A 17,329-nucleotide genomic window follows, 5' to 3' on the forward strand; every position below is an offset into this window, starting at 1 on the left:
CTGGGGCGACCGGTGTGCTGTCCTGGGAGATTCGCAGATTCGTCGTCTGTTGCCTGTCGGAGTGACACATTCCCTTTGACACATAAGCCGCCACCGCTGGTGCGCTTCGATTGTAAAGGCCGGGCTACATTGATCGTACTCGCAGGCGTAATTTTGATTTTCACTAGCGCATCTGGTGGCGGCTGACCGAAGCATTTTTCCAAATAATTTGGAGCCGCTCCAGAAAATACGTAAATTTTTCTTGTTTTTTACTTAAATCGGAGGAGAAAAGTTTTGTAAAACGTAGATACACATGTCTTGCACGCATTGCATCCATTTTTGCAATGGAAAACGATGGAAAAACTACTTAATTTTGAGATCCGGCAGGTCCATTCCCTAGATGACCAAAAAAAGCTTCCACCAGCCGCCGCCAGATGCGCTAGTGAAAATCAAAATTACGCTTGCGAGTACGATCAATGTAGCCCGGCCTTAATGATGGTTTAAGGAGGGGTGGGGGGGGGGTGGCAGGGTGAAACCCTTTCACTTTGGGGCACGATTCGAATGTGGTGCCGGTCGGCCCGTATGGTTGACCGCCGTTTGGCATGTGATTTCTTTTCTGTTTGTTCATGTTACTTCCTTTAAGAGTGTTCAACTATCAACTACTGTTAGCCGTGCGTTGTCTAGAAGCGCAACAAGTTGACCCTTTTTTGTTTTTACTGGCCATTTGCTGTTAAGAATACTGATTTAATCTGTGTGAAAAAATGTCTTGGGTTTTGTTATCGAAAGTAATGAATGATGTTATGTGTTTTTTTTGGTTTAAAACCAGTTTTAAGAACAAGCGAACCACTATGGACAGCAGAAGGAACGGACAAAATTATCAAAATATGAGATTTTACCACCTATTTTAGCTTCTGTCATAGGGAAAAGCGGAGCAAAATGGCACTGTTAAGGTGTTTGCTTTGTATCTGATTGGGTAAGCCTGATACTTTGACAGCAATTGATGCTTTAACGTCTTATTCGCGAAACAAATCTAGTAGTACACGTATTAACAACAAATATAAATGTATAAAATGAAATTAAAAAATCGCAATCTTATCATACACCAACACAAAGGGACAAAATGGACCACACAATTAGGCTTTGGTTTAAGCTCTGCTATCTATGTAGAATTGTAAGGGTAGAGATATAAGTTTTGTATTGCAAGTGTTTTAATAAAGATTTAGTAAAATTCTGGAATATTTCAATGACACATGTGTTGTCAGCAATTCTTCTTCTTCTTCTATTTTTCGTAACGTGGGCATGCCGGCCTATACACAAGGCTTTCGAGACATAATTCATTACCACACAGCCTGATAGTCAATCCTTGCTATGGGGAGACGGCCCATTCTAGGCTTGAACCCATGATGGGCATGTTGTTGAGTCGTTTGAGGTGACGACTGTACCATTGGACCGCCCTGTTGTCAGTAATGTTTCAGTAATACCGATGGAGTAGACACACAGCATAGTTTTATTTATGCAAAACACATATATTGCAGCGACCTTTGCCTACACCTCAACCTCATCATTTTGCTCCTGCCCAAAACATACCGTCCATTAGGCCCTAAGCTGGAACGACCATTTTGACCCAAGTGCGGCATTTTACAAACTTTAACTTTAAAAACATTACATAATGGTAAAATAGTTATTTTTTTCTCGTAAACCATTGATGATTGCTTGATTGTTAAGGCCGGGGTACATTGTTCGTACTCGCTAGTGTAATTTCGTTTTTCACTTGCGCAGCTGGCATACTGACTGTTTATATGTTGTTATTATTATTTAAAAAAAAATTCAATGTTTTTTACTTAAACTGCACTAGAAAAGCTGTGTAATTAAGCGATAAATATGTTGTGCAAGTATTTCAGTCATTTTCGCATTAAAATACAGCAAAAAAAAAACTTCTTGAAATTGAGATCCAGCACGACCATTCCCTCGATGACCAAAAAAAGTTTCCACCAGCCACCGCCAGATGCGCTAGTGAAAATCGAAATTACACTAACGAGTACGGACAATGTACCCCGGCCTTTAGAACATAACATCGTTTTGACTAATTACTTTATTTCTTAATGAATTAATTTATTTATTTATAAATCTTAGGCAAGGATATATTCATGGTGTGCATCTAAGATTGTAGTTGATGTGTTTCAATCATCGGGAGTCATTTTAAACTTATTAAAATATGCCAATAATGCAGGTGGCCATTTCGGCTCATCTGACCATTTTGCCCCGCTTTCCCGTATATACAAAACATATAGCAGCTGCAAAATAATGCTCCAGTAGCTATAACAAAAAATGTTTTGTGATTAAATAATGATATTTGTTACGAAGAAATTGTTCCTCTTTCATGTAAGCATTTAACATCTGTGTTTTTGTGAAAGTTTTCGTGCACAGCACAGCTTCAGTGGATAGGATAATTTCCTCACATGGTCACACAAATATTTGTTGTGAATACAGGGTTTTCCATGAGTTCTCATAGCTGTGGGACACTTTATTGACTCTTTCTTAGGTTAAATGAACTTAATGTACCAGGAATTGGACTCTACGGCACCCTTGCTGGACAAATCCAATAGGAGTTTATAAGAATCCTGTCCAAAAATGATGCCATAGATTCAAATTCCCAACATATCAAGTTCACTTCCTATAAGAAAGAGTCGAGAAAGTGTCCCGCAACTACGAGAACCCCTGGAAAACCCTGTAATGTTTAATTCCTATTTTAAGCCATTTTTGCCATTTCATGTTAAAAAAACACGAAGAAAAGTAATAATAATGTAAGTAATTATTAGTTAGAATAGTTCCACGGATGGCCACAGCTTCGATTACATGATTTACAAGCAAAACCAACACAGCACACCACTTAAAAGTTTTAAATGCGCGTGCTTAACATGTGTGTCTTGGGAGACACCGGCTTGTGTCCGTTGTTTTGTGTTTACAGCTTCCTACAGCGTTTATGAGCCTAGCCAGTAAGTAAATAAACAAATAAACAGCCCTGTAAAGCTTTGTAAAACATTTATTTCCCTGTTTTTTACGCACTTTGTACCGAGCTGGGAGGGAGGAAGCCTCAAGCTCTCAAGTTCATTGCCCAATGTGGCGACCGTTGGGGCGGGGAGGGCGCGCACCGAAATGGATGGTCAAGTTCAAGTAAGGCTGTGCATAAACGAAAGCTTTCCACCACATGCCCCACCTCCTCCCACAGTGTGTTTTTTTTTTGTTCGGGTGTTTCCACCCTTCTGCTCCGTAACGAAAATTGCGCATCGAACCCGGTTTGGCGTCGCCGGGGACGGGGGTTTCGGAGCAGCGGTTGGATTGATTTACGGCTCCCGTTGCCAATGCAGAAGCTTGTCAGCTTCATGTGTAGGGCAGCAAGACACAACCGATTGCGTTGTGTGGCTAACTGTAGTTGGCAAAAATAAAGGCCTGACGACATAAATAAATTCTTGGAAAACAGGGAAGGAAAAACTCCACCACCAAGAGCACCACCAAAACGCGCTGAGAATCAACTTGGCTTGACTTAAAAATTGAGAAATCACTTTTGAAAGGGCCCGTCTTCCCCATTCTACCACTCGCTTCAATTCAAGGGGTAGAAATTGGTAATTAGGACGCACAGTGTCGTAAAAACAAAACAACACAGGTACACATGGGCACCCTGGCGAGCCGAGATGATAACAATAATAATGGAAGTTTGGAGCCAAATTATGCCGTTGGTCGTGTCGTCCCCGTGCGTGTGCAGCTGATTGCAGTGCAGAAGCAGAGGGTCCACACACCCCAAGGTCCAGCCAAACCGGTTCCGGGGGTTGCTGTTGCGACTGCTGCTGCTGCTGCTGCTGCTGCTGCCAACCAATCCATCTATACAGAGGACCGCCTAACCCCCATTGATCATCGGATCGGATGGGAATTGGATTGGCAGGGAGGGAGGGAGGGAGGTCCAGTATGCCAGTACGACCGGTTCCGTTGCTTGGGCCATTGTTTTATGCTTCCTGTAGCAGCGGGACGGTGGATGGTGGATGCTGCGTTGATTGCAGCAAGTGAATCGGGTGGCGATATCGTACTGACCCATTTTCTTGCCTTTCCTTGTGTCTCATTACGCCTTTTTTTTGCTGTATGATGATCCTTCCTTGGAGTGAGGATCGATCAACTGTCGGAGCAACAAAAAAAGGAATCGTACACTTGCATAGATTTTGGATGTTTTGATGTGGAAATAATTCCACAAATCGTTCAACTTAAATGGCAGACGTCCAAGAGAGCAATGAGCCCGATATAAGCCCTGGAACGGTAGCTGAAAATGCAGAACCCATCTCCTGCTGTGCGGTGCGGGAAACGGCATTTCACATTGCGTGCGGTGAGCCCATCTTGCGTCGTTGAAAAATTGGCAAACAAAAATTAATCCTCACTGGATGCAAAAAAAAAACAGGTGGAGCAAGGCAACGACCGTTCCGTGACAGGTTGACACACACACACACACAGGACGATAAGTGTGGAAAGCACATCAACCCCGTGGAAGACAACAACCACAAGGGAACAAACCCTACAGTTGAAAAGCATAATGAATTTAAAGAGCGCAAGAGGAAGGGACTTGCCACACAAAAAAGAAAAGCCCCTCCGCACACACACACACGAAATAAGAAAGGCATACAATTTTAACCTGACAATGGCGTAATAAACAACAAGTTGTTCCATCCCCCCAAGGGGTTTTGGACAACAACAAAAAAAACGCCAATAACAATGAGAAGAAAATTATACCGAATCGAATACACGCCAGGAACGCGGCGATCGGAGGGCTTTTTTTGTTGTGTGCCTTGAATATTCAGGTTCTTTCGCACCGATGGGATGCTGCTGCGCTTGGGTAGATAGCAAAGGATGCTGCTGCTGCCGTCACACGCCGTGCGCGTGAGGACAGAATTCTTCTTCGCGGGCGCACCACCAACGCCAACGGGCCAGCCGGGCGATATTTCGTTCCATCGGCGGGGTAAAATATTAAAATACAAACACACACACACAGCGTCTGCATTGAGTCAATCAACAGGATTCCAACAGGTTTTCAACATCCTGCCACCGGCGTACAAATAATCTCCCCGTCCCCCTCCATCATCGAGAATCCTTCCTGTCCTGTCCCGGAGGAGGGGGTTCGTCGCTTGCTGGAACGATCAAATCTTTTGAATTGCTTTTTCCCGTTTTTGGGTACGGCCCGTAGCGTTGAACCGAGCGCATTGTTTTGGGCTTTTGGGAATGAAAAGGGACGGACGCGGGCGGAAAAGGTATAAATCCTGTTAGTCCTCGGAAAAAGGGAAATAAAGGAGGGAACGAGAGAGAAGGAGAGGAAAACGAACGGTAAGTGCACACTGTCAGTGAAGATGTCGAAGCCGTCGGTATGGCGAACGATCACGATCATTATCGCGACAAGGGGATGTGTGTGTGTGTGCGTGTGGGAAGCTAATAAGAAGGAGCAATCAAGGAGAAGGAGAAGAGGGAGAAGGAAAAAAAACGTACGACCCAACTACCTTATCCGTCAGCCCGCCGTAATGTCGGGTCGAAAGTCAATCGAAGAGAGAACATGAAATATGACAATCGTTTACGCGTGTGAATGACAACCCCCGCGGGGGTTGTCGGGAGGGTTGGCTAGCAGGTGACCGGGGCGGGGTCGGGGCTGCATAATGTAAACATCCGACCTGTGCTGCTCCTGCTCCCCTGCGGTACCTGACGGTCGATCCCGATGATGCATTTTTAAACCACGAGAGGGTTCGTCGCTTGCTGATCGGTCCCAAGTCAAGTCAAACCAGTTCCCCAGAGCCGGGAGCGTACCACCGAGAGATGCAATGTTTGGAATTCAAAGTGTTTTTATTTTTTTGTTATCTTTATTTCGTTGGCTGTTGGCTGCTTTTTCGTTCGGTTTCGGGTTTGGTTCTGGTTAAACCAGACGATAGAGACAGGTTTGGGTTGTTGTGAATCTACTGGATGAAGATGCAAAAGCCTTCTTTCGGTACGGTTTTTTACCAGTTTAATTTAATATTTTAATTTCAACATTTTGTATCATCTCTTAATAAAACGTAGCTTGCATTGAATTGTCAAAAAAACCGTAAATATGTGCATCTGCCCCTCCAATGCATCCAATTGCACGTGCAACGTGCTGAAGCATGAGCTTGATCGCAATTGCAACAATTAAACGAGCAAACGTCTCCACACTTTCGCTCTCGTTTTACACAGAGCAGTCGCGTGAAAGTGTTGCCCGCTTTTCTTGTCCGTTTTTCGGGCGACCTCTCCCGACACACTGTCACTTTCTTCGCTGCGCCGTGCTAATCAGAAAATGAAATTAAAAAAAAGTAAATCGCCCGCGGAAAGACCCCAACGATGCCTGGCCGCTGCCGTGTTCCATCGGGGAGCAGATTTTACACTCATTAAGCGACACCGGGAGGGAGCCCCAACGGTTCGATCCGTTTTGGCCGGAATAATAGGTTTTAATTTTAGTTTCACCTTGCACTACTGCTGCTGCCTCCCCTGCGGCCGAGAACTGCCACTAATTGTGCGTATCTTGATCCCATAATCATGCGGAAACGCGCACCGCATGCCACAGCTGCTGCTGCTGCACACGAGGAGGCGCATAGAAACAAATGGGATGAAATGGGCCCAGCCCGAGCCATTTCTTTCGAATGTGGTTCGGTTCAACACTTTCGATCGATTTGTATCCGAAAGCCCTTTTTGTAGTAAAACAAAGGGCAAACCCCTTTATCGAAAACGTGCAGGTTGCTGGCAGGGAAAGGAGGGAGAATTGTTGTTTCCGGCAGGAACGATACTAATTTGTATTATTAAACCCCTGTGTTGGGTGGAATACATGCAAGGGCACTCTAAAATAAGCTCATACGGCGGGCAGAATTCAATTTATCATGGTTTCGTTCCCCGAAAGAGCCCGTAATTGCGAGCAAACTAGAAAATTGTTTAACCAGACCCCAACGAAGCCATACGAGAGTTATGTTTATGCTACAAAAACATTACGCATTACGCCTCGAGCGATGGGAGAGACTCCATCAGATCGTTGAAACAGTTATTGTCCGATCACGATCACGCTGTTTTGCTGGTGGTCGTTTGTACCCATTTATCAATTTTAACTGCGTTTCAACTGTACTAGCGTTGAAGTCTTTTTTTAATGTCGCCCAATGCACCACCGCACGAGTGCTAACGAATGCGAATTAAACGATCTTTATGTGGATCTTTCGGGCTGTTCGCTCTCGATTTAATTTAACTGTCGGAAAGTGCGGCGTATATTTGCGTATCGCAAAATCGATCAACGACGCCATTTGGACGCCAATCCAATCAGGCAGCAAAACTACCGGGAAAACGGTTGCGGAACCGTCCGCTCGAGATTGAGAATGGGGCACGTGTGCACGTGCGTCTTTAAAAAAAAAAGGTGGGTTTGGCTCTTAATGATGAACGGGCAAGAAGGCAGCGGCGGCGGCGGTAGATCGACGGGCAAGAGAAAATTGCAACAGTTGAAACCGTTTGTTGCTAATTTCTGTCACGTGCGTCACGAATGCTGGAAAGTTGATGCTGTGTTTTTATTTTTTTTGGTTCGGTGTGTGTCTGTTTTGTATGTGTTATGCACCGTTAGCTTTTAAACTACAAGTGCGTTGGTAGTGTTTCTCTGCCAACGGAAACTCATTTTGTTATTTTTTTTATTTAGTCTAATAAGATTGGAGGGGTTTTGCAACACAGCCTTGTTGACAGATAATTAGGGATTTTGTAAGCTTTGGGACAGGTTGTCCTTTCGTTATTTGACCAACGATCAGTTGTTTTCGTCCATCGAGCCTTAATTTTTCGCAACTGTTAACATTGAACTACCCGTCATGGGTTTATACTGGTGTCGGGCTTTATTAATCTTTTGTTGAGATTCATTCATATGAATATTCAGGGATGAGTGATTCAAATTTCGAATCGAATCTCCAAAGAATAATGAATCTCTAAAGATTTATGAAACTCTGAAGATTCTTGAATTTCCAAGGATTCATGAATCTCGTAAGATACATGAATCTTGCAAAATCCACGAATTTTTAGAGATATATGATTTAAAATATATTGAATTTGCTCGCTCCTATACAGTGGTCTAAGAATGCTAAGAAGTCCAAAAACTCCAAGAAGAAGAATAATAAGAAACTCAAGCTCTATGATTGTTTGGAGATTTATGAATCCCTAGAGATTCGTAAATATTTCGATATATAAGACTCTTATGAGATTCATGTGTCTTTTGAGATTCATGAATCTTACCAACAGAGATTCAGATTTATTGAATCATTTCAAATAATCATTCAGATTCATGCAAGAAGAACATTCAACAGTCATAGATAATGTGAAGTACATAAGTAGCTTAAACAATCCTAGATCGACAACGTGCGACAATTTAAAAGAATAATTGTCAAATCAGTTAGATTAGTTAAAGGATATCTGTTAGAGTACCTGCATGATTCGAGCAGTTGTTATTGGAGCGGAACAAATCATTTCAATGTTATTTCTTGTAAGCACATCTCTAGTGATAGTAAATTAATAAATCTCTTCATTCTTGGCTAACGATCAGTATGTGTAAGATAAACAAGTATCAACAAACTCCACAAAATAAAAAGAAAAAATATTCGAAAACTTTCTATCATACGATTAAGAACAATATTTATTGATAGAAAGAACACAGAGCTCTTTATATGGGTTTTAGTAATCTATACATTGAATTTATCTCTGCAACATAATTAATTTTGCGAATTAGTTTTATCAAGGTTTAATTTAAAAAAAAACAAAACAATCAAAACCTCAGAATTTGCAAAATAAAAAAAAAATCATTTCTGCAGGATGAAATAATCCCTAAATTGATTTCAAATGAAAGAATTTCTGCAAATTTCTTGTTCCCTTCCGTGCTTAATCCTTCCAGTTGCGGCAAACGATTCCATTTAGCCAGCAGTCAACAACCAGCAGTGCCAACAAAGGTGCATCAAGAAAAAGTCATAAAAATTTACGCTACAACTCACAGGCAGTCACACACACACACACACGTAACCTAGTTTTCACAGAGTGGGCACCCGCGCGGACACACTGGTACTGTCTTTACCCCAATCCAGCCTCTCTCCTATTTAAGGGGCGAGGCAGGGGAAAGAAATAGCACGATCAAGGGCGGCTCAGAAACGCTTCGGCGATCCGGTTTGGCTGTTTTCCTTTATCCTCTCCTGCTTGATATGTACATTTCGTTTACTTTACCTTTACCCACTACGGCTACGCGTTGGGTGATGTTTGCTTACAACGGCCCTGGGGCGGGGGGGGGGGTGCTTGGGCGTATCGTGCGCGCCAAAACGGCCAATGGCTGCCCGGGAGCCTATGATTCTCTTGGCAGTGAACAGGCTACTAAACGAGCGAGTGATAAAATAGAACTGAATATTGTGCCCTCCAGCCGCCCGACCAGTTATTATGCACCGTTCTCCGGTTGGGACTTGGTTTTGTTGAGCGCAATTCTGTACCAACGGCAAGTCACAATAATATTGTTGACAGGTTTTACCTCGGCTGTGGTTTTGATCAGCTGATCAGCAGAGCATTTGGATACCAACATACCGTGCAACTTGTTTTGCAAAACTCAACCGGGCATATGGGTTCATGGGAATGAAATAGTCTCCCCGTGGTAACTGCTGCTTGACGCGCAGGAATGTTGGGCGAACCGCACACCAGAAAAGCAGATGAAGGTTGACAGTTGAGGGGTTTTACGTTGCGATCGGCATATTTTTCATGCACTGCGGCAGTTGCAGTGGCTTTTTAATTGTTTGAATCGCTCCTAAATGATACTGTGCGTTACAGCGAGCCGAGGTAATTTATGAAAGCAATAAGTTTTATTTTAATTTTTGAAACTATAAGAGAAAGTGCGCACGCATAAACCATTGCGAATTGCGAATGGCAATGTGATGGCCAACTGAATCCATATGCAATGGATAGGAAACGACGCTGTGTTGTTTCAAGCACAGCGTGCCAAAACCTGCGCAGATCGACGCAAAGATAAACTATTAGCAGCACTCCGTCACGCAATGTGTCTAGTAGTAGTAGTAGATAGAGCTTATGCAGGCTTATGGCGCAGAAAAGAGCAATAACACCAGTCCCTTCTCATACTGGCGGCTTCATCATCTCGATGGCTTCTCAACGCCACCGAGGTCCAATATGTCACGATTTACATTGCGGCAGCTTGCTGTCTGTTTGATTTCTTCCGTTCGATTCCGCCGGCACTGCTGGTCGACGCGCTAATTGGTGCCGGTGGTCGGTCGGCCCGGTGTTTTCGCCGCGCTTTGACAATTTATGAGCGGTGAGCTTTTGGACGTCCCTGGGGGTCAATGGGAAAGTTCAAACTTTTCGTTTCCCCCCCCCTTTTTGTTTTGTTTAATTTTTGCAACTATGAGGGACAGTTGGTATGGCTTTCTCACGCCTTTTGATTTAGCAATGCTTAGCACAGTTGTGTGTGTGAGTGCGTGTGTGGTAGGTAGTGTGATCATATCGAAATTCGTTCGCGCCGCCCGGTTGATTGAAGAGAAAAGGCGTTTATTCGTCATCGTTGTGCAGTTTCTCTTTCACGGGCAGCCGCCATTCGTCTGTGTTGCATTTAAATGTTTCGCATCGTTTCACACTTGGCCCACAGGCCCGGGGCAGATAGAACCGCACCGAGCGGTTGTTGGGCGGAGATTGCAGAGAGTGCAGTGCGTTCGTCGCTTGCAGTCTTTCGTTTGCCTGCAAGTCGGCGCAATCTGCCCAAATCGATCGGTGGCGCGGCGCAGCACGAGTCACACACACCTTTTTGCCGGCACCGTGATTGCATACACTCGTCGCGTACTCGGTGCATAGAATGCTTCCGCACCGTTTCTTGCCCCATTCCATCACCCCTTCACAAAGGGTGTGTCCCCGGGGGGAACGTTGGCCTCGCACAGCGAAAGAAAGTGCACTAACCCGTGTAATTTCGTTTCGGCGCGCACGTTCCAGCATGCATAAAACATGTTTTGCCGACGTGCCGAGAGAGGGAGAGAAAGAGAAAAATAAAAGGCGCGAGGTAAAGGGGGAGCTTTTGTTTGGTGTTTTCTGCTTGTTGTTCATCTTCCCGTCATTGTCACCCTGTTTTTTTTTGTTGTAAACGTATTTTATTTCACGTCCCTACCGTTTTGTGCCTTCGTCAACCGCGGGGGGGTTGGAGCCCACCAAAAACGCCCAAGCGGGTTGGAAATCGAAACTAAATGACCAAAAAACTCTCACTTCTGGAATTCCATCGCGCATTGCCAAAAGGAGACCAGGGAAGGAAACGCCAACCCAAAACACTCCGCTGAAGAATGATTTTTAATTGGATTGAGAAACGCTCTCTTTCTCGTTTGCTGGGCCGTTGTTGTGAGATCCCCTCCATCCCTGCCGCTCATTTGTGCCTTGTTAGTGATGGGGTTCACGTACCCTGATAAAACAAAACAAATTCGACCGCGTTGACCCAACCAAAGCCTTTGCACATCCGCCATCCCGGGCACGATCAAGGTCACTCGGTGAAATGGTTCCGTTTTGCGATGGGGGTGGGTGGGTGCTGCCGGGAATATCTAATAAGCTTTCCATTAGAAAAGTGTGCATTTTGTTGTGCTATTTCCCCCCCCCCCCTCGCTGCTCTTTCCCAGAGTTCACGCTTGCGCCAGGTCAGGTACGGGGATAAGCGGATCTTCCCATTCACTTTCAAACGCGCGTTGGTTGCCGGGCCCGCGTGGGAGAACGCTCCCGCACGCGGCATTAGTTTGTTGAACCTGAACCTTAAATAACAAAAGCACGGGAAAAGGGAGGAAAAAAAAACAACAACCGCACCACTAGAGAACGATAAAGCCTTCTTTCCTCTATCCCTAGTCACCGTGGTTCCCTTTTGAGTAAGAGGCCCTATTACATGGATTATGCTTTTATCGAAGGGAGCGTGGTGGTGGTGGTGGGAGAGAAATCGAAAGGTTTTTTAGCTGATTGCCGCCGCACGTTTATGCAATGCAATTTTTGCGCAGTGGAACAGTGGGCTTCGGAAAATGGTTTGTGCCCGGGGGTCCGTGCGACCGTACATAATCACTTAACTTATCGATTATTGCAAACTGCTACTGCCTCTGCTACGCAGCTGGCAGCAATAACAAAAATATAGGGAGAGGAGGAGGTGGTGGTAGTCTAGCAGGCATAGGAAATAAGCTCACGCGATACGCGGTGAGTGGTTTTGTTTTTCCTCCCCGCTTCTGGTAGCATTTTGCTGTTAGCCACGCCGATCATCCTCGTTTATCTATTGAAAGAGGATGGGATGGTCGGGGAGTGGGTGAGTTAGGTAGACAGGGAAAAGCACCTGATGATGGTTCGATACGCCGGTCACCTTTTAAAACATGGAATGGGGCTTTAATGCGTGGGATTGCCGTGGTATAGATGAGTTATTTAAGAGCAGTGGCGTTAATTGAGTAAGCGAAGCGGGAAAAAACCCTGTTTTGTAATGCAACCCTTTCGGCTCTTGTTGGTGATAGGTTTCACCGAATGGCTCATAAACATTAGATTAAATTTATAAGCTATTTTTTTCATTTCTTCTGCTTTTCATTCGTCTGCTACTAAAGCTTTAGTGTTGTGCCATTTGCACTACTTTATGTTCCTTTTAGTGCAAGAAGCAAAGATACATAAAAACTGATAGAAGAAAGCATATAAGGATATATGATATAAGGATATAGATATCCAGTAAAACATCTTCAGACTCATTGGGTTCTAGTGTAACTGCTGTTATTTGACGGATTCTATACAATACTGACATATTCCAAAATTGGTCTTTATTCGCAAGGTCTTTAAGGTCCCAAGGCCCCTTAAGTTTACTGCGAGCTGGTGAAATACAGATAATGTGATCAAGAAATTGGTTGAATTTGTTAATATGTCCTTCAGCTGTTTTTTTTAGGTTTAATCAAATATAGCGTTGTACCTCAATGCTGCTAAAGAGTATGAAAGAAAGAGGTAATAGAACATTTTTCAGGAAAAAAACCTGTCAACAAAGGAGTAAAAGACTGAACTGTACACAAATAGAACAAATAGAATAATCGATAGTAGTTCGATAGAAGTTATCGATAGTAGCCAGATCGACCACGTGTTAGTCACCAAAGAGCTACCAAAGACAGTCGAGTCTATTAAATGCCAGAACTTATCGAGGAGCCAATATCGATTCCGATAACTACTTGGTTGACTTAGTGATACGTTGTAAAATCGCCAGACCCCGTGCCAATACACGTCGAGAAAAGAGGAAACACGCAGCCTCGGTTCAATACGGACTCTCTAAGGGACAGCTCTGTTCAAGAGGCATTTAAAGCTGCATTAGACGAGTCTATGAGATACGAAACTACGAGCGAGAGCTAGAATGCTCTAAAAACAAAAATAAAAAAAAACACCAAATCTGACAGGTTCGATGAAGAATGCAGACAAGTGATCGACCGTAAGAATAATGCATACCGAGCAATGCAGTGCGCGGGAATACATTCTTCTGCACACACGGCTCAGATGTGAAGAAAAACGGGTTTACTGCTCCAGAGCAACACGCATGGGAAGAGAAAATCATATGAGAACTCGAGCAAACCAGAGAGGCGTACGGACCAACACGAAAGTTTTACCAAACAATAGCAGGCCACTGAAACAACGTTATACCTCAGGTAACCTGCTGTCGCAACAAGGATGGAGATCTTGTCAGTAACCAGCCAGAGGTCCTCTCGCGGTGGGCTCAGTACTTTGATGATTTACTCAACGATCAGTTCAACGAACAACTAGAAGCTCCACTAGCAGATAGCGTCATGCTACTGCCACTGAAGTGGAAAATCAACCACTGATCAGATTCCAATTGGTCACCAGCTCTTTTAAATCTAAGTTTTCACTGCCGTTTAAATTAATACAAATTGATGCCGCATTTTTTAAGCTCTGATCAAGCAAGAAGTAATAAAAAGATGCCATTGAAGAAAGTATCAAAGCGACGAACCGCTTTTCATTTCCCAATCACCATTGATGTTTAAATTGCAACATTCACTCTCGCCGCACCCGCCTGACAGTGCGTCTGTTTGGTGTGTGTGTGTACTTGCTTTAATCGGTGCGCTTCACAGACAATGTTTTGTGGCGGGTTTTTGTTTTGTGAAAGCCACTGACGCCGCTGCCGCCACAATAAGACATTGCTACGATTTGCATCGATCACCGGAGTGGCGTCATTTTCTCGTTCGAACGGTCCCCGTCCACCTTTCACCTCTCACCGGAGCGAAAGTCGGTGCCAGGCGGGCCAGCGCTTCAGTTCGCTCTTACCTGCCGAAGAAAAGACACAGAAGAGACCATCGTTTTAATGTCAACCGATAATATGTTGAGTAAATTCCAATTTCCAACCATTCGCCATTCGCAACGATCTGAAGGGGAAAGAAAAACCAGAAGCACGTGCCCGCGCGGACGGGTTCCAGAATGGTCGGCCGTATTAGAAAAGGGGTAGAAAAAGGCAAAGAGCGCGGGAGAGCATTAATCATAAAGTTATTTTTCTCAAAACATCCCACCCGCCCGCTTAATGAGCGGGTCTGGAAGGGAAAGAGCACCGTTTCGGTGTGCTTTAGAGAGTTCGACCCATCCGATATCGAGTTGGTGGGGCTGTCCGGCCGGCCAATCAGGTCGAGCATCGATGGGTGTGCTGTCCCGCGTTCGTCCCGCCATCGAGCAGAGGGACGTATCATAAAGCAATAAAGCACCTTTCTTCGGCCGTGGCAGTTCCCGGTCCAGAGATCCCGGTTCCTTAAACTCATTGCCTGTCTTTTCCCATTCGCACTCGGGTTTCGCATTTCTATTTCGCAAGGTTTCGCAGTTTCTATCCAACAAACTGTAAGAGATGCTTGAAGCTGCCCAGCACTTGCTCCGGGACGAGTTTGATCGAGTGTACTTGTTTTCTAATACACCGCAACGACCACCTCAATCATGCAGCACCCTTGCACGTGAACCAAGTGCCCCACAAGAAGTAAACACACACACACATACTTAAATGATCCAGAGTTTTGGGCAAATAAAATTATCCAGACCCCGTTCCAAAGTTCCAACTCGGTCGAGGAACGCTCTCTGGCATCTGGTTTGTTTTGTGGCTGCGCGGGTGTGTTATTTAATTTTCTCTCCCCACTGTGTCTGCACATCTAATGTGAATTACGGGTGTGTTGCGGTGCTGTGGAGGAATGGCGTGCGGAAACAACCAAACCAAACAAAAACAGCGCGCACACGTGAACGAGATTGGCCGTCCCGTTTCCGGAACGTTAAGCACACTTTTGTTTAATTGCCCGCACCACGTCTAATCACTGCCCGAGTGTGTGTGTGTGTGTCTGTGCGGCTGAGGCGTCGCTTTTTGTAGGTCGTGGTCATGGCCATGAACCGTTTCGATATGAGCTGCGTGAAGCGCATGACCTAATTTGTGCCTCCAAAACAAACAATATTCGCCAGATTACCGTCCGGATTACCGGTTGAATCGTGGAATTTGCTTTAGTTTGTGTGGCTGAGCTGCGGATCTAGAGCACATGGACGTTTCTGTCCACGGTAATGTCAAGCTCTGACCGCTTGAAATCTACTTGTCATTGTTGATTGGTTGGGGGACCGCACACTTGTTCCGTTCACTTGACATAAAGTGCATTTCAGGCTGGCGCGATGACGCCGATGTTAAGCTGCCTAATGGGGCCTTTATTAGCTCTGATGACTATTTATCCGGAGCGCGGAATTGCCGCTGACTGTGCCTGAATGTCTGAGCTGTCGTTTAGTTGACAATGAGTCTGAACACTGAACACAAATTATGGTGCCTTTGTTGTGCTAAAGCCCAGGAAATAGTAAATAACCAGACAGCGAAAAAAGGTCCTCTTGAACTGCTAAACATAAAACCCCAACAAGATCATTATGGCATTTGGAATTCTACGAACCAGACGACCCGCCAATTCGCTGCAGGGCGTAATCCTAACTTTCCCTCTCGATATCTGCTACCCCAACTACGACCGGATGTGAAGGAGGGGCTGAAGGCTTAATCGCTGCTTGCACACACAAAAAAAAAAACAGCTCCCCAGAGCGATAACCTTCCCTTGATTGTGAGCGCAGAGTGCCATAAAAAAGTAACCTTTCAGGGACACTAAAAATTCCCCCTGAATTCTCTGTGTGTTCCAATTAGAGGGGAAGATCTTCCGTCGAGCATGAGCTTCCAGGAACACGAACCCCCTTCTGCGCGCGTGCTAATAAAACGGGGACTTTCGCACTGATTGCAATCTTTTCGAACGCGACGGCGACCGATCCGATCCGCTATGATCGATCGGGCGTTGCTTTGTAGCTAAACAGTCGCGCGTAGAGGCAAACCCCGGTTTTTAGACGATCGTATCAAACCCTGGAGGCTGTATCTTGGGAGGCGTTTCTTAGGTAACGACACGAAATCTAATTAAGTTTGCTTGCAGCAGCCACAAACCTATTCAATTATGAGCTACGATGAGCCTGTAGCCTCCGTGCGGCACTTTGCCATACCCATCTCTTCAACACCCAACTTCAGCTTCATATGGCAACAGACCTCACTCTCTCTCTGGGGCTTTTTCACAAAGTTCCGAGGCCCTGAGAAACTGCAACTCATCGTAGCCATTTTTATATGGCCCCCGTTCATCTCTTCGTCTGTGCACTGCATACAGCTTGTTGCCACCCTTCAAAAAGGCTTTTATCACATGCAATTGGGCTCATTTGGGAGGAGAAGGGTGCGAGTGCTTTAACCCCTTAGGTTAATTTACACGACGAACTTGAGTTCGATGGGGGGAGATTATTGGGGAGATTATGAAAAACGAAAGGCATCAGGTGTGATCGCTCGAAGGCACTACTCTCGCTTTCAGGAGGGCTTAGTGAAAGAATTATTACGGCAGCGGCATTGCAGTGGTGCATAAAAACAGAATTTTAGAGACTTTGCCTCAAGCATGCCGCAAGAGTACCTTTTAAGAAATGTCTGGATGAGTTCCAAAAAGGAAGATCTCATGAAGGAGAGATATCTTCATGGTTTGATTTCATTGGAGCTCTGAAGATCTTTGGCAAATCTATGAATTTGGATTGTTGGGATATCTAATTGATATCTTCTTTAGATGTTAGAACCTCTTCAAAAGCGAGAAAATTTTGAAATAATTAAAACAAACAAAGTTGCTTAAACTTCAAGGCTGTTGACACTCCCAACTGTGTTCTTTGGATGAACTTTGAATCATATACAACAGTAGAACAACTACATACTTTTTTGTCTAATCTGATGTATCTTAGGTTTGTGAAATACATATTTTAGGTACAAAGGACAAAC

The 17,329-nt window shown here is 44.7% G+C and overlaps 1 protein-coding gene across 4 annotated transcripts in view; it reads right to left on the reverse strand.

Annotated features, from left to right (window-relative positions):
• The window catches only part of LOC120899817, a 59,375-nt gene that overhangs the window by 7,829 nt on the left and 34,217 nt on the right, over nt 1–17,329 (reverse strand). The gene's annotated exons all lie outside the window — the stretch shown is intronic.

This window comes from Anopheles arabiensis, chromosome 3 (assembly GCF_016920715.1).
Source record: "Anopheles arabiensis isolate DONGOLA chromosome 3, AaraD3, whole genome shotgun sequence".
Classification (NCBI taxonomy): Eukaryota; Metazoa; Arthropoda; class Insecta; order Diptera; family Culicidae; genus Anopheles; species Anopheles arabiensis.